We start from the raw sequence: 16,135 nt of genomic DNA on the forward strand, positions 1-16,135 counted from the left end.
GACATAATAAGCTGTATATTAACTTAAAGTCATCTTCAAATTAAACATGAAACCCAAGTTCTATTTGTATTTAAACAGCCATACCTGTTATAAACTAGTTTAAAAATCTCAGCTGTCAATCATATATTGCCTGCCCCTCCTATATGTCTCAGGCATAGGGTGCGGGGCAGGCAATTACTTTTACTTTCCATTCTTTACTACTAAGATGTCACTGTACTCCTCACATTCCCCCTCCTTCCTTACCATCTAAGTTTGTAACCACTGAATGGGTATGTTCATCAGGCCTCCCATTCTGGTGCATAAAGAAGATTCTGGGGTGATGCAAACCTTGCCTTAATAACAGTGTTCACAAAATGGCACCTGCCTGTTTGCTGTGTTTGTGAATTCCAAGACTGAAGACAACAACGTTTTAGATAATTTCTAAAGAGTAAGTAAAGTTTATTTTGCTTAACAAACACAATAGAAAGGAAGTTGTAATTATTTTTTAGGGTGACTGTTCCCCTTTAACTGGCACAAGCCCCACCATATGGATGGCCAATTCGGCCAAAAATCTTCCTCTCTGTTGACATTAATAAGGCCAAACAAGCGGTTAATATTTCACATTTGAATTAAGTTTAATGTGTTTACTTGAAAGAACATGATTTTTTTGTTAGTTTATAAATGTATTTGTTTTTCAAGAAGTAGCATAGACAATGAATAATATAATTACATTCTGATTTGAACAGTATTAACAATGACAATTAGGGGCACATTTACTCGAGTAAAGGAATAAAATAAAAAATACTTCAAATTTCGAAGTATTTTTTTGGCTACTTCGACCATCGAATTGGCTACTTCGACTATGACTTCGAATTGAACGATTCGAACTAAAAATCGCTCAACTATTCGACCATTCGATAGTCGAAGCACTGTATCTTTAAAAAAAACTTTGACCACCTACTTCGCCACCTAAAACCTACCGAGCATCAATGTTAGCCTATGGGGAAGGTCCCCATAGGTTTTCCTAACAATTTGGGATCGAAGGAAAATCGTTCGATCGATCGATTAAAATCCTTCAAATCGTTCGAAGGATTTAATCGTTCGATCGAACGATTTTTCCTTCGATCGTACGAACGAAGGAAATGCGGTAAATCCTTCGACTTCGATATTCGAAGGATTTTACTTAATTAACCCTCGATATTTGACCCTAAGTAAATAGCAAAGTTCTATGTCGTATACATGTTAGAGGACCAGAATGCCATGCGGTATGAAAGTTACTATTTCTTTCCTGTGATATGTGTCAGTCAGGTGTGTTGTTGTTTCCAGATTTTTCAGATTTAGTCTAGTGTGAGCAATGAGTGATGTCTGGAACAACAGATTGGACTCCCTGGTTAATTGTAGATGCCATAGAATTGTCCCAGTTGCTCCATACTATATTGTTGGACCATATTAGTTATTAATGCTGTCCTTTGGCTTAAATTGTTTATTGCTTTCAATTGTTGATATAACGTCTTTGATAGTTGGAACATCAGTGGATTTTGATTTAGAGGTGACTGCAGTGGTTATTTACTGGGAGAGCCAGTAATTACTGCGGCAATTCACACGCGGCGCTTCATTTTCCGAAGTCGCCCGACGTTTCCTCGTGAGGCAACTTCGGGCGACTTTGGAAAAAGAAGCACCCTGTGTGAATTGCCACAGGCGATTTTCATTGTAGCTGGCGGAGGGCAGGGGGAAGGCAGTTCAGGGAGATTGTCGTCCCGAAGAAGAGGCGATTAATCTCCCCGAATCTGCTCGTGTGGACTGACCCTAAAGGAAACCCAGTGTGAGTTTACTTCTGGATTAAGCAGATACCTGCAAGGTTACAGAGGAGACTGATTACAATGTCTGCAGTGATACTATGCTTCCAATATTTTAATGCTGTGTGATCAGAACATTAATTCTGCACCTGCCAGAGAAAGACAAATAGCCAGGCAATGTCCTGAAACTTCATTTCATTATCATTGAAACAGGAGCAGACATTTCATCTCTACGTTACCATGCAGTGCTATGTAAATAATTGTTAAGAATTTGTTTTGACAATGGAAAGCTTGACTTACATTGCATTTACGTATTTGTGTGAAGGACACCGTAAACTATTATTTACAATGATTTTAAATAGAGAAGGGGGTGGCACACGTCTTAGGTGCTTATCCAGAGGGACAGCATTGCCAACATCCCAGATAAACTCGTGCCAAACGGGTGTCGAAGTACCTATTACATGAATGATTACAGAATGTCTCAGCTGACACTCACACATGTCCCTTGGGGACAATTAGAGACATCCTCTGTGATAATATGAGTGAAGCAAACATTAAGGAATTGACCTTTTTTCATTTATTAGGACCTTAGTGATTTATTAGTGTTAGAATGCAAACTGATTTGGGTCAATTAGTTTATCTGAAGTGAAAAAAATGAATCTTTAAGCAGGGTTATTATGGTCCCATGTTTGATGGCAACAATGGCTCTTCACGTGTAATATATATATTTCACAGTAAGCACTAGTAAGTATCAATAAAGTTGCATATTTAATAAATTACACTATGTTTGCCTAGGTGCAGTAACCCATAGCAATCAATAAGATGCTTGCTTTTAAAACTGGACGGAATTTGCCGAAGCGGCAGAATAAGACACGAAAACAGTAGATGACTGCAGTGAAGTCTGATGCCTGAATCTGCGCCGAGGGTTAAGTACAAACTTAGGGGCATTTCCCCGGGGGGCAGCTAGCCTGGGGGGAGGAGGGAGGGCGGTCTATGTGGGGTGGGGAGTAGGGTTTTTTTGGCTAAACGGTTGATTTCTCCTTTAACCACAAAATTCATTTAAAAAAAAACAGTTGATTGGTTGTTGTGGGCTACTGAATCTGTTTGTGTTTGTGGTTCACACTAATAATAGCCTTGGCATATAGCTGTTTGCGTTAATAGGGCTAGTCATTCTTAAATGATATATAATATATTATATATAATTTAAAAATAATATATATAATATATAATATATATATATATATATATATATATATATACAGTACATATACAGCAAACACAAAGGTCAGTGTTTAATGTGCATTCTGTCTGCAGTTTCCACCTCTTAACTTTAGAAATGCTTTCCTTCTCGGCAAGTAGTTGTGAACTCTGGGTCCTTCTCCCGAAAAGGCATTCTCAGTAGCCCCCCCTTAATATTTTATTACTTTTGATAGGGAATAATCCAAAGACCGGAGATCACCGAGGTAAAAGGAATAATCCAAGTTTATTATTTATATAATAAACATACACGAGCTCCGTGGGTTCTGATACACAAGTAGGTCAGAACTGAGAAACAAAAGATTGACCACACATTATATACCCTTCAGGAGAGGAACTTCAATGGGAAAAGGCCTCTCTAGAAAAGGGAGTATTGCCAAGTATCTATCATAGTGTCTCAGTGTACAATTATCTAGTGTTAGCTAGCTATGTGAACGAGAAGGGAGTAACAAAGTGGGAGAGCTTCAAGGCCAGGGCACCTGCTAGAAGCAAAAGGATAACATAACATACTACTGATAAGGACCTTCTCAGATGGCACACTGTCTCCTGGGTAGTCTTGAAACAGTTCATAGAAGGGCCCCATGGGCACTTTGAAACTGCTCAGTCTACCTTGGAGGGGGGCTTAGGAATGCGAGGGGCCATCTAGGGCCTGCAAGACTTTTCCTTCCACACTTTCCTGTTTCTAGCTGCCCATATTTCCAAGCTAACCGGGTAAACCAAGCAGATCTGTTAAAAGATTGCTTACAGGAGGAACTGGAAAATAGTGAAGAGTTTTACCTTACAACTTAGGCTACATTTGTGTATGGCATTAAGATTTATAAATATTAAATTGTGATGACTGTATGTTGCAATAAAATATCATTCAAAGTGTCTTAGTTGGTGATGCAAGTTTAATGAAAATGCAGAAATAGCTTAGAATTAGTTTAGTTTGCCATGATTTGATTTACTTTAACAGATATGTACCAAAGAACAGATGAAAAATATACAATAAACTTAAGGAACAAAAGACTTCCACATTTGTAATTGGGTTAATTTAAAGGCTCAGTGCAGATGAATTAAAGGTTATATGCAAGAACACTGCAGTGAACCACAAATATAGCACTCTTTACTGTAGCTCTATCACGGAAACCACTGCAAATGAATACTTTAATAAACATACAGCTACTTTTGTAAATTTGCTAACTTTACCTGATCTTACTGGCTTCTCTGAGCTTAATAAAGTGCTCTTAATACATTTTCCGCAAAGATCTATATACAATGTCAATTATAATCTTACTGGCATGTCTGAGGTTAATGCAGTGTTCATTATCCAACTGGAGACTCGTATATGTGCATAGTGACAGATGAACTACATTTTTTTTCAATGCCAAATAATCAGGATGGTAGGGGGAAAACCAGCTGTTTCTCTAAAAGTGGATAAAGCACTGTGAAATGCGGCCTTAGCCTTACCCTCCCCAAACAAAAATATCATTCTCTGTCTATCTTGCTTATAATAATAAATGCCTTCCATTTGTGTTGTTGGCAGCATGAAAAAGTATCTTGACGCCAGATCAATTATAAAGATCATAAAATATCCAGGCAAGGTTTCACTGATGCCTCAAAGAGAGAATTATTCTAGAAAATGGGAACAAGTAGCACCACTGCTAAAGCTCCTCCTGGGGATTTCCATGCATTATTGTAGATTATGAATGCCTGAGGTTAACCATGAATGAACTTGGCAAATTCTGTTTATGTTCTTCCCTTTCAGGTTAGAATCTGTGATTCACTGCTCAGTCTGTGTTCACACCATGGAAAATGATGATCATTGGGTTTTGTTTGCATTGCTTGGTTTAAAGGATTCTGAATTTGGTAAAGCCAAATGAATGGTTAAAGGTCCAGTAACATCAAAAACAGAAATATTTTTATATACATTTAAAGTTTGTATTTGTGGATCTAGATTCTAGAACCTAATAATACAACTATTTATTGGTAACAAATGTCCTATTTTATATAAGAGATGTATTCATTATATATCCCTGTAGCAAGCAATGAATTATGTTTATTTCTGTTTATCTTCATGTGTAAGAACTAAACCCATTGTGTTCTACACAGCTTATCTGTCATCTGCGTTGTAATCCTGTGCCTTTTCTCCTTTCTCAGTTTAAAGGGATACTGTCATGGGAAAAAATTTTTTTTTCAAAATGAATCAGTTAATAGTGTTGCTCCAGCAGAAATCTGCACTGAAATCCATTTCTCAAAAGAGCAAACAGATTTTTTTATATTCAATTTTGAAATCTTTTATGGGGCTAAACATATTGTCAGTTTCCCAGCTGCCCCTGGTCATGTGACTTGTGCCTGCACTTTAGGAGAGAAATGCTTTCTGGCAGGCTGCTGTTTTTCCTTCTCAATGTAACTGATGTCTAAATGTCTCAGTGGGACATGGGTTTTTACTATTGAGTGCTGTTCTTAGATCTACCAGGCAGCTGTTATCTTGTGTTAGGGAGCTGCTATCTGGTTACCTTCCCATTGTTCTTTAGTTAGGTTGCTGGGGGGGGAAGGGAGGGGATGATATAACTCCAACTTGCAAAGTGTCTAAGACTATAAGGGGTCTATTTACTAAAGGTCGAGTTTGTTTAGTGAAAAAACCTGATATATTTTTATAGAAAAAAAACCCTCATTTTTTAGAAATATTATGCCCCAAAGTAGCAAAAAATCAGAATCTGAAAATACTCTGTTCATGTAAAAGTCAATGGCAGAGGTCTCTTTAACCGTTTGAAGATGTTTTTTGCCTTCACGATTTTTTGGGTGTTTGAAGCTGGTTTTTGCTCTAAAACTCAAATAATTCAAGGTTTTTGGAGACAAACTTGACAAATTCGAGTTTGTTGCAGGACAATTTTAGAAAGTCACATGATTTGATGCTCAATTTTTTCTTTTGACTATATTGACCTAAATTATTAATAAATTGGCCCAATTCGTGGGTGGGAGTTAGGTTGAGTTTGTAATTTTCAAATTATGGGAAGAAGTCGAGTTTTAGCAAATAACGCCCTAAATGTCAACATCCTACCAAAAGTTAATTTAAAGTTGAACTGCCCATTATCATCTATGAGACATACAATAAAAAGGCCTATGTGTCATATATGATGTTTCCTGGTCTGACTTGTAGTGTATCTGGCTAATTAATTAAAATTAATTCAGGCCAATCTACATAGTTGTCAAGCATTAGTGTAATATTGTTCCTTTATTTTCTAGTATGTAGGGTGGACTAGGCTGAAATGCTTCATGTTTATAATTAAACTTGCCTAGGTTACACTATTTTTGTTTTGCCAAAGTCATTTGCTACTAATACACCTACCTAACCCTGCCAAGTAGGTGGCGCTACTGCTTTAAATTTGGCTCTAATAGGTGAGATCAGATATCTCTAACCTGGTATATCAAATCAATGACACACACAGTATCTGTGCTTTAAACCAATAGAGAGTGTGGATTCAGTTAGTTCGACCTATTAACCACAGCTTCCGCCCAATGAAGCCAGTAATCAACAGAAAAAATGTGGTAATGAACGGTCAGATGCAGGTCTTTACTGCAAAAAGTTGATTTATTTTGAAATAAAGGACCTCAACTTTTTGCAGTAACGACCTGCATCTGACCGTTCATTACTACATTTTTATCTATGTATCTATGCCTTATTATTCTTTCAGAAATAAGAACATTATGGGTCATTTAGCCCTATAGATTCTAAAAATATGATTATTAGTTTGTAAATAAACTTTTAGAACAGGACTGAATCGAGACCATGAAGTAATTATCAGTCCAAAGATTATGAAGCAGCGTTTAAAAGTTTTTTGCTGTACATACCAATGATGACAATTGCTGGCTTATCTATTGCTGCCTTTAATGAAAGACTTATACACAGCAATTCTCAAACACTATAAAATGCAATCACAGAATGTTCAGCACAAGAAAATCAAAACATCAGTGGTTGGCATTGCTGGCTTACCGTTTTGAGTTTGGGTCTTAACCGGTCCCTAGCTCTGCAGAGTTTGTATGTTCTTCTCATATCCAAGTTGTTTTTTTCTGGGTGTTTTAATGGCACTTAGAGTTCGTGTGCATAGTAGGGAACTTAGATTTAAAGATTCACTGCAGCTGTGCTTAGTGGTCACTGAACCACTCCTAAGGTCAGAGCTGGGCCAAGAAGTATTGGAACCCTTCTGCTTTCTTAGCCCTCATCCCCTGCTGCTAACACCAACCTTCTCCCCCACTACCCCTCGGTCCACAATGCCTCCCTACAGCAGTTTACCACTTATAATGCCCTTCCTGTTCTTGTCATGTATGCATATAAATGCGTATAAAATATAAATACAGGGCCGGATTTACATATATACAATAATATAAGGGGAAATAGATATGCAGGGGCACATTTACTAAGCTCGAGTGAAGGATTCGAAGTTAAAAAACTTCGAATTTCGAAGTTTTTTTTTGGGTACTTTGACCATCGAATAGGCTACTTCGACCTTCGACTTCAACTTCGATTCGAACAATTCGAACTAAAGATCGTTCGACTATTCGACCATTCCATAGTCGAAGTACTGTCTCTTTAAAAAAATCTTCGACTGCATACCTCGCCACTTTAAACCTACCGAGCTACAATGTTAGCCTATGGGGACCTTCCCCATAAGTTTTCTACGCTTTTTCTGATCGAAGAAAAATCTCTCGATCGATTAAAATCCTTCGAATCGTTCGATTAACCCTCGAATTAAATGTGCCCCCAGTATTTGATTTTTGTGGATAGCAGTACACTTACCAATACTAACTGGGGGTCCAGGCACTCAAGCCCCAGCCCTTAAGCGGATTTACACAGCAGGCACCCCTAGGCCCGCTGCCGTTCATTGCCCCTGTCCCCTCCCCTTCCTTTGTGCAAATTTTCAGCCATTGAGTCCAGAGTACTGGGGACTGGTGCACTAAGAAATTTTAAAAAACATTGTATCTGCTACAAATCTCCAGTGCTTCAGAACCAATGCGAGTGTGGTTGGGCAGCATGCCGCCCCCCTAAAATTCTGCTGCCTTTGTGGCCTTTCCACAAATCTAGGCCTGCATAAATAAATGTGTTATTGTGGCTTATATTTCATTTGCTACATTCTTATAGCAGGCACAATTTGCCTTTGCCTCCTCTACATTGTATTCATATTAAACAAGTTATTTTAAAAAGTAAAAGACATAGGGCTAAATTTATGACTATTACCACTGTGAGAGAAATGCTGGATTAGAGGTGGAAGGTGTTTATATTTCTCCCAGATTTCTCTCTTATATATACTAAGCTCCAGGGAAAGTATGTCAGCAGTGAAAGAGTGTTCTTTCACTGCATTTGGCTTTTGGAAAAGCCGGTAAAAAGGGCCCTGGAGTGAATGGAAGTGAGCGGGTGGGACTTCCATTCACCAGGCTATCCAGGTTTTGGTGAAGCCTGGCTAATTAGTGGCCTCGTTAGACTTCAGGGGAAACCCCTTTAAACAGTGTGTCTCAGAGTTACTCTCTCTCTCTCTTCCTGGGGAACTGCCTGCATGCAGTAAGGGGAGAGCCGGACACAGTGAGTAACCAAACAAACAACTGTTTTTTGTAGAGTTGGATGCTAGATCCTCTCTATTGTATAGAGAGGGAGCGACTGTATGTTATTTAGAGCCGGACAGGCTAGGATTTCTTTTTATGTTTTGTTTTCCAATATGCTCCTGTGTGCCGGTTATGTGTGAATAAAGCTGATTGCGGTCAGCCTAAAACTCAATGCTGAGTGTGAACTGTGGTTTTCTGAGACCAATCCGATCCCTGCAATCTACCTAAACCCCCCGAGACGGCACCGTTTGGACGAGTGACGTTACATATGGTGGAGGATGCGGGCAATTTAAAAAAAAAAAAAATTTTTTTTTTTGTTTGGTTTTTTTTTTTTTGAAGATTTAAAGGGCCAGAAACCCAGTTCCAGCTGTGCATTATAAAGTGTTTTGCTGCAAGGCATTATGGACGATGTTCTCAAGGCCCTGATACAGGCTACGGCTGCTCAGCAAGAGGCAACCAGAGTCCAGCAGCAACAGCTGATCGCAAACCGAGAGGAGCAGCGACAAGACCGGGAGCTCCTCAAAGAGGTAGTGCAGCAGCTAGCTGCAAGGAGTGCTGCAGCACCCCCTACAGAAACTGCTAAACCAACTGCTATACGGGCTAGCTACTATCTGCAAAAGCTGACAACAAGTGATGATGTTGAAGCTTACCTTTCCACATTTGAGAGGACAGCAGAGCGAGAGGACTGGCCTAAAGAGCAGTGGGCAGGCCTGGTGGCACCTTTTCTCTCTGGGGAACCACAAAAAAAGCCTATTTTGATCTGGATCATGTTGCCGCTAAAGATTATGACAAACTAAAAGCTGAGATTTTGGCCCGGCTCGGTCCGTGCCCAGCGTGTTCATCAGTGGATGTTTATGGCAGAAAAGCCTCCACGCTCCCAGATGCATGACCTAATTCATCTAACTAAAAAGTGGTTGCAGCCGGAGACCCTAACAGGGCCACAGATCGTGGAGCGGATAGTGATGGACCGGTACCTTAGGTCTCTGCCTTCACCTTTGCGCAAATGGGTAAGCCATGCAGACCCAACAACTGCAGACCAGCTTGTGGAAATGGTAGAGAGGTACCTTTCTGCCAAAGAGCTACTCAGTTTTCAACAAGTGGAGCACACCCTAGCTCCCAAAGGGAAACTTCCTGGCATATCCAGCAAACTCCCTGCATGGAAAAAGGGACCTACGACCGATAGGAGCATGCTCCAACGTGGAGAATCTACAGGCACTAGACCCAGAGACTACCAAAATGTGCCGGGAGGGACCCCTCCTCGCAGAGGACTTGGTGCGGTGTTACCGGTGCCATATGCTGGGACACTTTGCTGCCGACTGCAGCCTAACTGATGAACCTATGCAGTGTGATACTGCCTTAACAAAGAGACGTACGTCAATGTATGCTCAGGTTGTATGTACTGCCCTTCCAAAGACAGGGAAGGATAAGTACCTGTGTGATGTTGTTGTGGAAGGAAAGCTAGTAAATGCATTATTAGATTCTGGTAGCCAGGTTACCCTGATGAAATCTTTGTTGATTGAAACGCTTCAGTATGGGCCTGAGACGGTAGGGGTCACATGTATTCATGGGGATACTCGCGAGTATGCTATGGCTGAAGTGGAAATCAAAACTGCCTACGGGACATTAAGGTACCCCGTAGGGTTGGTTCCCACTTTACCACATGATATAATTTTGGGGAGGAACTTCCCCCATTTCTGGAAATTGTGGGAAACTGACAAGGTTATGGACCAATCCTACTCAAAGGGAAGCCGCCCTGATTCCGGTAATAAAGTGTCTGAGGGTGTACCGGAGGGTGAGGTTACGACAGATTTTCCCTTTTCTGTATTAGCAGGGGAATCTGATGAGGTAGACCCGTTGGAGGAAGACAATGACATGCCTGACTTGGAGATTAGGAGGGATAATTTTGCTTCAGAGCAGTTAAAGGATCCCACACTGTCTAGAGCAAGGGCCAATGTAAAAATGATAGATGGGAAATCTATAGATTCTGACTCTAGACCCTCTTGTCCCTACTTAGCCCTCCAAAATGACCTACTATATCAGGTAGTAGAAAAGGGAAATGACTGGGTAGAGCAGCTGGTTGTCCCAAAACCATACCGGCGTATGGTACTTGACCTCGCCCATAAACATGTGATGGGCGGACATTTAGGTGTAGAGAAGACCAAAGAGCGAATTTTGCAACGGTTTTTCTGGCCAGGAATACATGGTGAAGTCGAGCAATACTGTAGTTTCTGTCCAGACTGTCAGTATTCGGCTCCTAAGCCGCATTTTCGGAGCCCTTTGGTCCCTCTCCCTGTGATAGAGACACCATTTGAGAGGATAGCCATGGATTTGGTGGGCCCAATAGTAAAGTCTGCACGGGGACACCAACATATATTAGTAATAATGGATTATGCTACCCGATACCCCGAGGCCATTCCTCTACGTAATACCTCCTCTAAATCCATTGCTAGAGAGTTGGTACATGTCTTTAGCAGGGTAGGAATCCCAAAGGAAATACTCACTGACCAAGGCACCCCGTTTATGTCCCGGGTCATGAAGGATCTGTGCAAGCTGTTTAAAGTAGTCCAACTTCGCACTTCAGTATACCACCCCCAGACTGATGGATTAGTGGAAAGGTTCAATAAAACGCTCAAAAATATGCTTAAGAAGGTGGTAGACAAGGATGGGAAAAATTGGGATTACCTGTTACCCTATTTGATGTTTGCCATAAGGGAGGTCCCTCAATCCTCTACGGGATACTCACCGTTTGAGTTGCTATATGGTAGGCACCCTAGGGGCTTGTTGGACATAGCAAAGGAGACTTGGGAGGGACAACCCACCCCCTTTAAAAGTGTCATTGAGCATGTATGCCAAATGCAGGACAGGATCACCGCGGTGATGCCCATAGTAAGAGAGCACATGGAGCAGGCGCAAGAAGCTCAACAGAGGGTGTATAATAGGGGTGCCAGAGTACGCAATTTTTCCCCTGGTGATCGTGTACTTGTGTTAATACCCACGGTAGAAAGCAAATTTTTGGCAAAGTGGCAAGGACCCTTTGAGATCCTTGAAAAGATTGGTGAAGTAAATTATAAGGTTCGCCAACCAGGTAAAAGAAAACCCGAGCAAATTTACCATGTCAATCTAATAAAACCCTGGAAAGAAAGAATGTCATTGTTCACCAAACCTACTTCATCTCTAAGGGCAGAACCCTTAGTGCCAGAGGTTAACGTATCAGACTCCTTGTCAGACACTCAGAGGAAAGAAGTACAGACCTTTGTAACCCAGAATAGGGATGTTTTTTCTGAGAAACCTGGACGAACCTCTTTGGTAAAGCATGACATCATAACTGAACCTGGAGTAAAGGTTAACGTAAAACCTTATAGGGTGCCTGAAGCTAGACGAGAAGCCATATCTCAGGAAGTTAAAAAGATGTTAGAGTTGGGAGTCATTGAGGAGTTGCATAGCGAGTGGTCCAGTCCCATTGTTTTAATACCTAAACCGGATGGGAGCTGGTGCTTCTGTAACGACTTTCGAAAATTAAATACGGTCTCCAAATTTGATGCCTACCCTATGCCTCGTGTGGACGAGTTAATTGAGAGATTAGGGACGGCTAGATACCTGACAACCTTAGATTTGACCAAGGGCTATTGGCAGATTCCCCTGACGGATCAAGCCAAAGAGAAAACTGCTTTTAGTACTCCTGAAGGTCTGTTCCAGTATGTAGTGTTGCCGTTTGGGTTACATGGAGCCCCGGCAACCTTCCAACGTACCATGGACCAAATCTTAAGGCCCCATAGGCACTACGCAGCAGCGTACCTTGATGACGTCGTTATCCATAGCTCGGATTGGCAATCCCATCTACCTAGGGTACAGGCCGTGCTTGATTCCATACGAATGGCCGGTTTGACGGCTAACCCAAAAAAATGTAGCATAGGCCTGGAAGAAGCCAAGTATTTGGGGTATAACATTGGTAGAGGGCTAGTTAAGCCTCAGCTTAACAAGGTGCAGGCCATTCAAGAATGGCCTAGACCAGTCACAAAAAAACAGGTTCGAGCTTTTTTGGGGATCACTGGTTACTATAGACGGTTCATAGCTAACTTTGCTACTATAGCTGTCCCTCTGACTGACCTTACAAAAGGGACCAAGTCCATAATGATCAAGTGGAACTCTGAGGCAGAGCAGGCCTTTCAGACCCTGAAAAAAGCCTTATGTAGCCAACCAGTACTGATAACCCCAGACTTCACACAGACATTTATTGTACAGACTGATGCATCCGATGTGGGGGTCGGAGCAGTACTATCCCAAATCAGAGAAGGTGCAGAGCATCTGGTGGAAGGTGTTTATATTTCTCCCAGATTTCTCTCTTATATATACTAAGCTCCAGGGAAAGTATGTCAGCAGTGAAAGAGTGTTCTTTCACTGCATTTGGCTTTTGGAAAAGCCGGTAAAAAGGGCCCTGGAGTGAATGGAAGTGAGCGGGTGGGACTTCCATTCACCAGGCTATCCAGGTTTTGGTGAAGCCTGGCTAATTAGTGGCCTCGTTAGACTTCAGGGGAAACCCCTTTAAACAGTGTGTCTCAGAGTTACTCTCTCTTCCTGGGGAACTGCCTGCATGCAGTAAGGGGAGAGCCGGACACAGTGAGTAACCAAACAAACAACTGTTTTTTGTAGAGTTGGATGCTAGATCCTCTCTATTGTATAGAGAGGGAGCGACTGTATGTTATTTAGAGCCGGACAGGCTAGGATTTCTTTTTATGTTTTGTTTTCCAATATGCTCCTGTGTGCCGGTTATGTGTGAATAAAGCTGATTGCGGTCAGCCTAAAACTCAATGCTGAGTGTGAACTGTGGTTTTCTGAGACCAATCCGATCCCTGCAATCTACCTAAACCACCCGAGACGGCACCGTTTGGACGAGTGACGTTACACCACTTATAAAAAAGGAACACTCGGTTTCAATGCACAAATAATTTTCCTTCTGTCCACTAAACACTTGAGTCTCCACGTGGGTGCCTCATAGTTTTGTCCATTGGGTTGCTAATTGCAGACATGTCTACCTGTCTTGTTTATTTTTCATGACCCCTAGTGATACAATTACCTACTGGTTTGGGGGACACCATAGATACTCTTAAGGCCACTGACACACAAGGAGATTAGTTGCCGCATGATTAATCTCCTTTAGTGCGGGGCAAGGAAACGAATTGCCTATGGGAAAGCATTCGGAGGAGATTAGTCTCTAGCATCTATTCAAATCAACTTTTCCATTTAGTTTTCATTACTTACTTTGTATAGTTTATTATTATTATTATTATTAGCAGCAGCATAATTACTAACGTCTAAATTATATTTATAATATATATTTATAAATATATATTATAATTACTAAAAATACATTTTTTTTTTCTTTGAAAAACTCAAAATCTGACAGTGAGGTATGACTTTTTTTCTGCAACAATTTAGCAACATATATACATATTACATGCAACATATGGGAGTGGATTCATTTTGATAAAGTGATTGCTAAATATTTATAATATTTGTATTATGCAATATTTACTCCTCCTACACTTTTACACATAACACCCTCAGTATACAGGTACAATGTTTAATTATTACACAACACATGAAATTATATGTGGTACAGATATGAGACCTGTTATCCAGAATGCTCTGGACCTGGGGTTTTCTGGATAATGTATCTCCTTACCTTAAGTCTACTAGAAAATCATATCAACATTAAATAAACCCAATAGGCTGGTTTTGTCTCCAATAAGGATTAATTATATATTAGTGTGGATCAAGTACAAACAAGAGTTCTGGGCAACGCACTCTTCGGATCACCCAAGGAATCGCTTGGTCTTCAGATCATTGGTAAAAATCTTTGATTTTATTGAAGATTTAACATTTTAACAAACTGTGTAACCCTGCGCCATGAGGTCTGACGCGTTTCGTGTCACTGCACTTCATCAGAGACCTCATTTCCTCTTATTCGTACATAAATCTGTTCCCTGTAGAGTAAATTAAATATCCAAGGTTCCATATCTCCAAAAGGCTTTCTATTTTTTCATTTAATCACATACGTTAAGATACCCTCATTCAAATATATTACGGTAGAAAAGTTGCAATCTTAAATGCCAGTACGGATATAATTACTTAATATAAAGAGTCAATTCATTTACTTAGGTTCATTCGCTTGTAAACATATAGCGATTCCATACAATACATCTCATATTTACATTTGATATTTAAAAGTAGCAGCTGATATCAAATACTGAATTTAGGCCCCTAGGTTGTCTCGTGCATAGCTTAAAGATCCACTTAGCTTCTGCTTTCAACAGTTTCGCCTGTAGGTCCCCACCTCTTGGGCCCAAAGTCACTCTCTCTATGCCCTGAACCGAAACGAACCGTAGATCCCCTTTATTGCAGCTTCCAAAGTGTCTAGAGACTGGGGTGCTGTCACTGCCCGACTTGATGGTGTTAAGGTGTTCCCTAATTCGGCTTTTTAAGCTTCTCATTGTGCATCCCACATACTGGACTCTACACTTCTTACAGGTGATTAAATATACAACCCCACTTGTGTTGCAATTTATGTAGCTCCTTATCTGAAATGTTTCATGTGTAACGCTACATTCAAAAACATTAGATGACTGAATAACACCACAGGTCAAACAGCGTTTCGATCCGCATCCATACATTCCTTGGCTCTGAAGCCAGGTTTTTGGCTTGGAGTCCGGTTTAAATAGACTCGGCGCTAAAGCCATTCCAAGTGTAGGGGCCTTCCGGGCCACCACCCGAACCCCTGGTTCAAGTATTTTCTTAAACATCTTATCACCATATAACACCGGTAAATGTTTAAAAAATATATTCCTGATTTGCTTATACTGAGCGCTATATGTCATGCTCATAGTGATTTTCTGGTCCTCTTGTTTCCATGGGGCTATATCTCCTACTTTCCTTACTTGTCCACGGTCCCTTATACTTTTCTTGCTACCACCCATAATCAGGTCTCCCCTCTCCATCTTGAGGGCTGATACGAAGGCACCCTGTAAAATTTTCATATCATACCCTTTACTTAAGAATTTGTCATGTAATTTACAGGATTCCTCTATATATTTCCCTTCGGTACTGCAATTCCTGCGTAAAAGCAGGAATTGCCCCCTCGGGATCCCCTTGTTAAAATGTCTCGGGTGGCAAGAATCTGCCCTTAATAGGGAGTTCCCCGCACAAGGTTTCATGTATACTGTGGTAACAATCCTGCTCTCTTCAGTATGTATCAATAAGTCAAGGAAGGTGATAGTCTCCCTATTGAACTGACTGGTAAATCTTAAGTTTAGCGCTTCATTGTCCAAACTTTCTACAAGTACAATCTACTGTTTTAGATTAACAGAGAAAAAGGAAATCATTTTTAAAAGTTTTGATAAAATGCAGTCTATGGGAGAATTCTGTAATTCAGAGCTTTCTGGATAACGGGTTTCTGGATAACTGACTGAATTGGCAAAAATCGGCAAAGAAGGGTACCAATATTTTGCAGTCTAGGCTGCAAGAAG

The 16,135-nt window shown here is 40.7% G+C and overlaps 1 protein-coding gene across 1 annotated transcript in view; it reads left to right on the forward strand.

Annotated features, from left to right (window-relative positions):
* Nucleotides 1-13,203: 13,203 nt before the first annotated feature.
* abhd2.S (abhydrolase domain containing 2 S homeolog) overlaps nucleotides 13,204-16,135 on the forward strand; it is a 33,163-nt gene continuing 30,231 nt past the window's right edge. Inside the window, exon 1 of the mRNA XM_041588229.1 lies at nucleotides 13,204-13,229. The gene's annotated coding sequence lies outside the window, so the exon portion shown is untranslated. The remainder of the gene's footprint in view (nucleotides 13,230-16,135) is intronic.

The sequence above is a fragment of the Xenopus laevis genome, chromosome 3S (genome assembly GCF_017654675.1).
Source record: "Xenopus laevis strain J_2021 chromosome 3S, Xenopus_laevis_v10.1, whole genome shotgun sequence".
NCBI lineage: Eukaryota > Metazoa > Chordata > Amphibia > Anura > Pipidae > Xenopus > Xenopus laevis.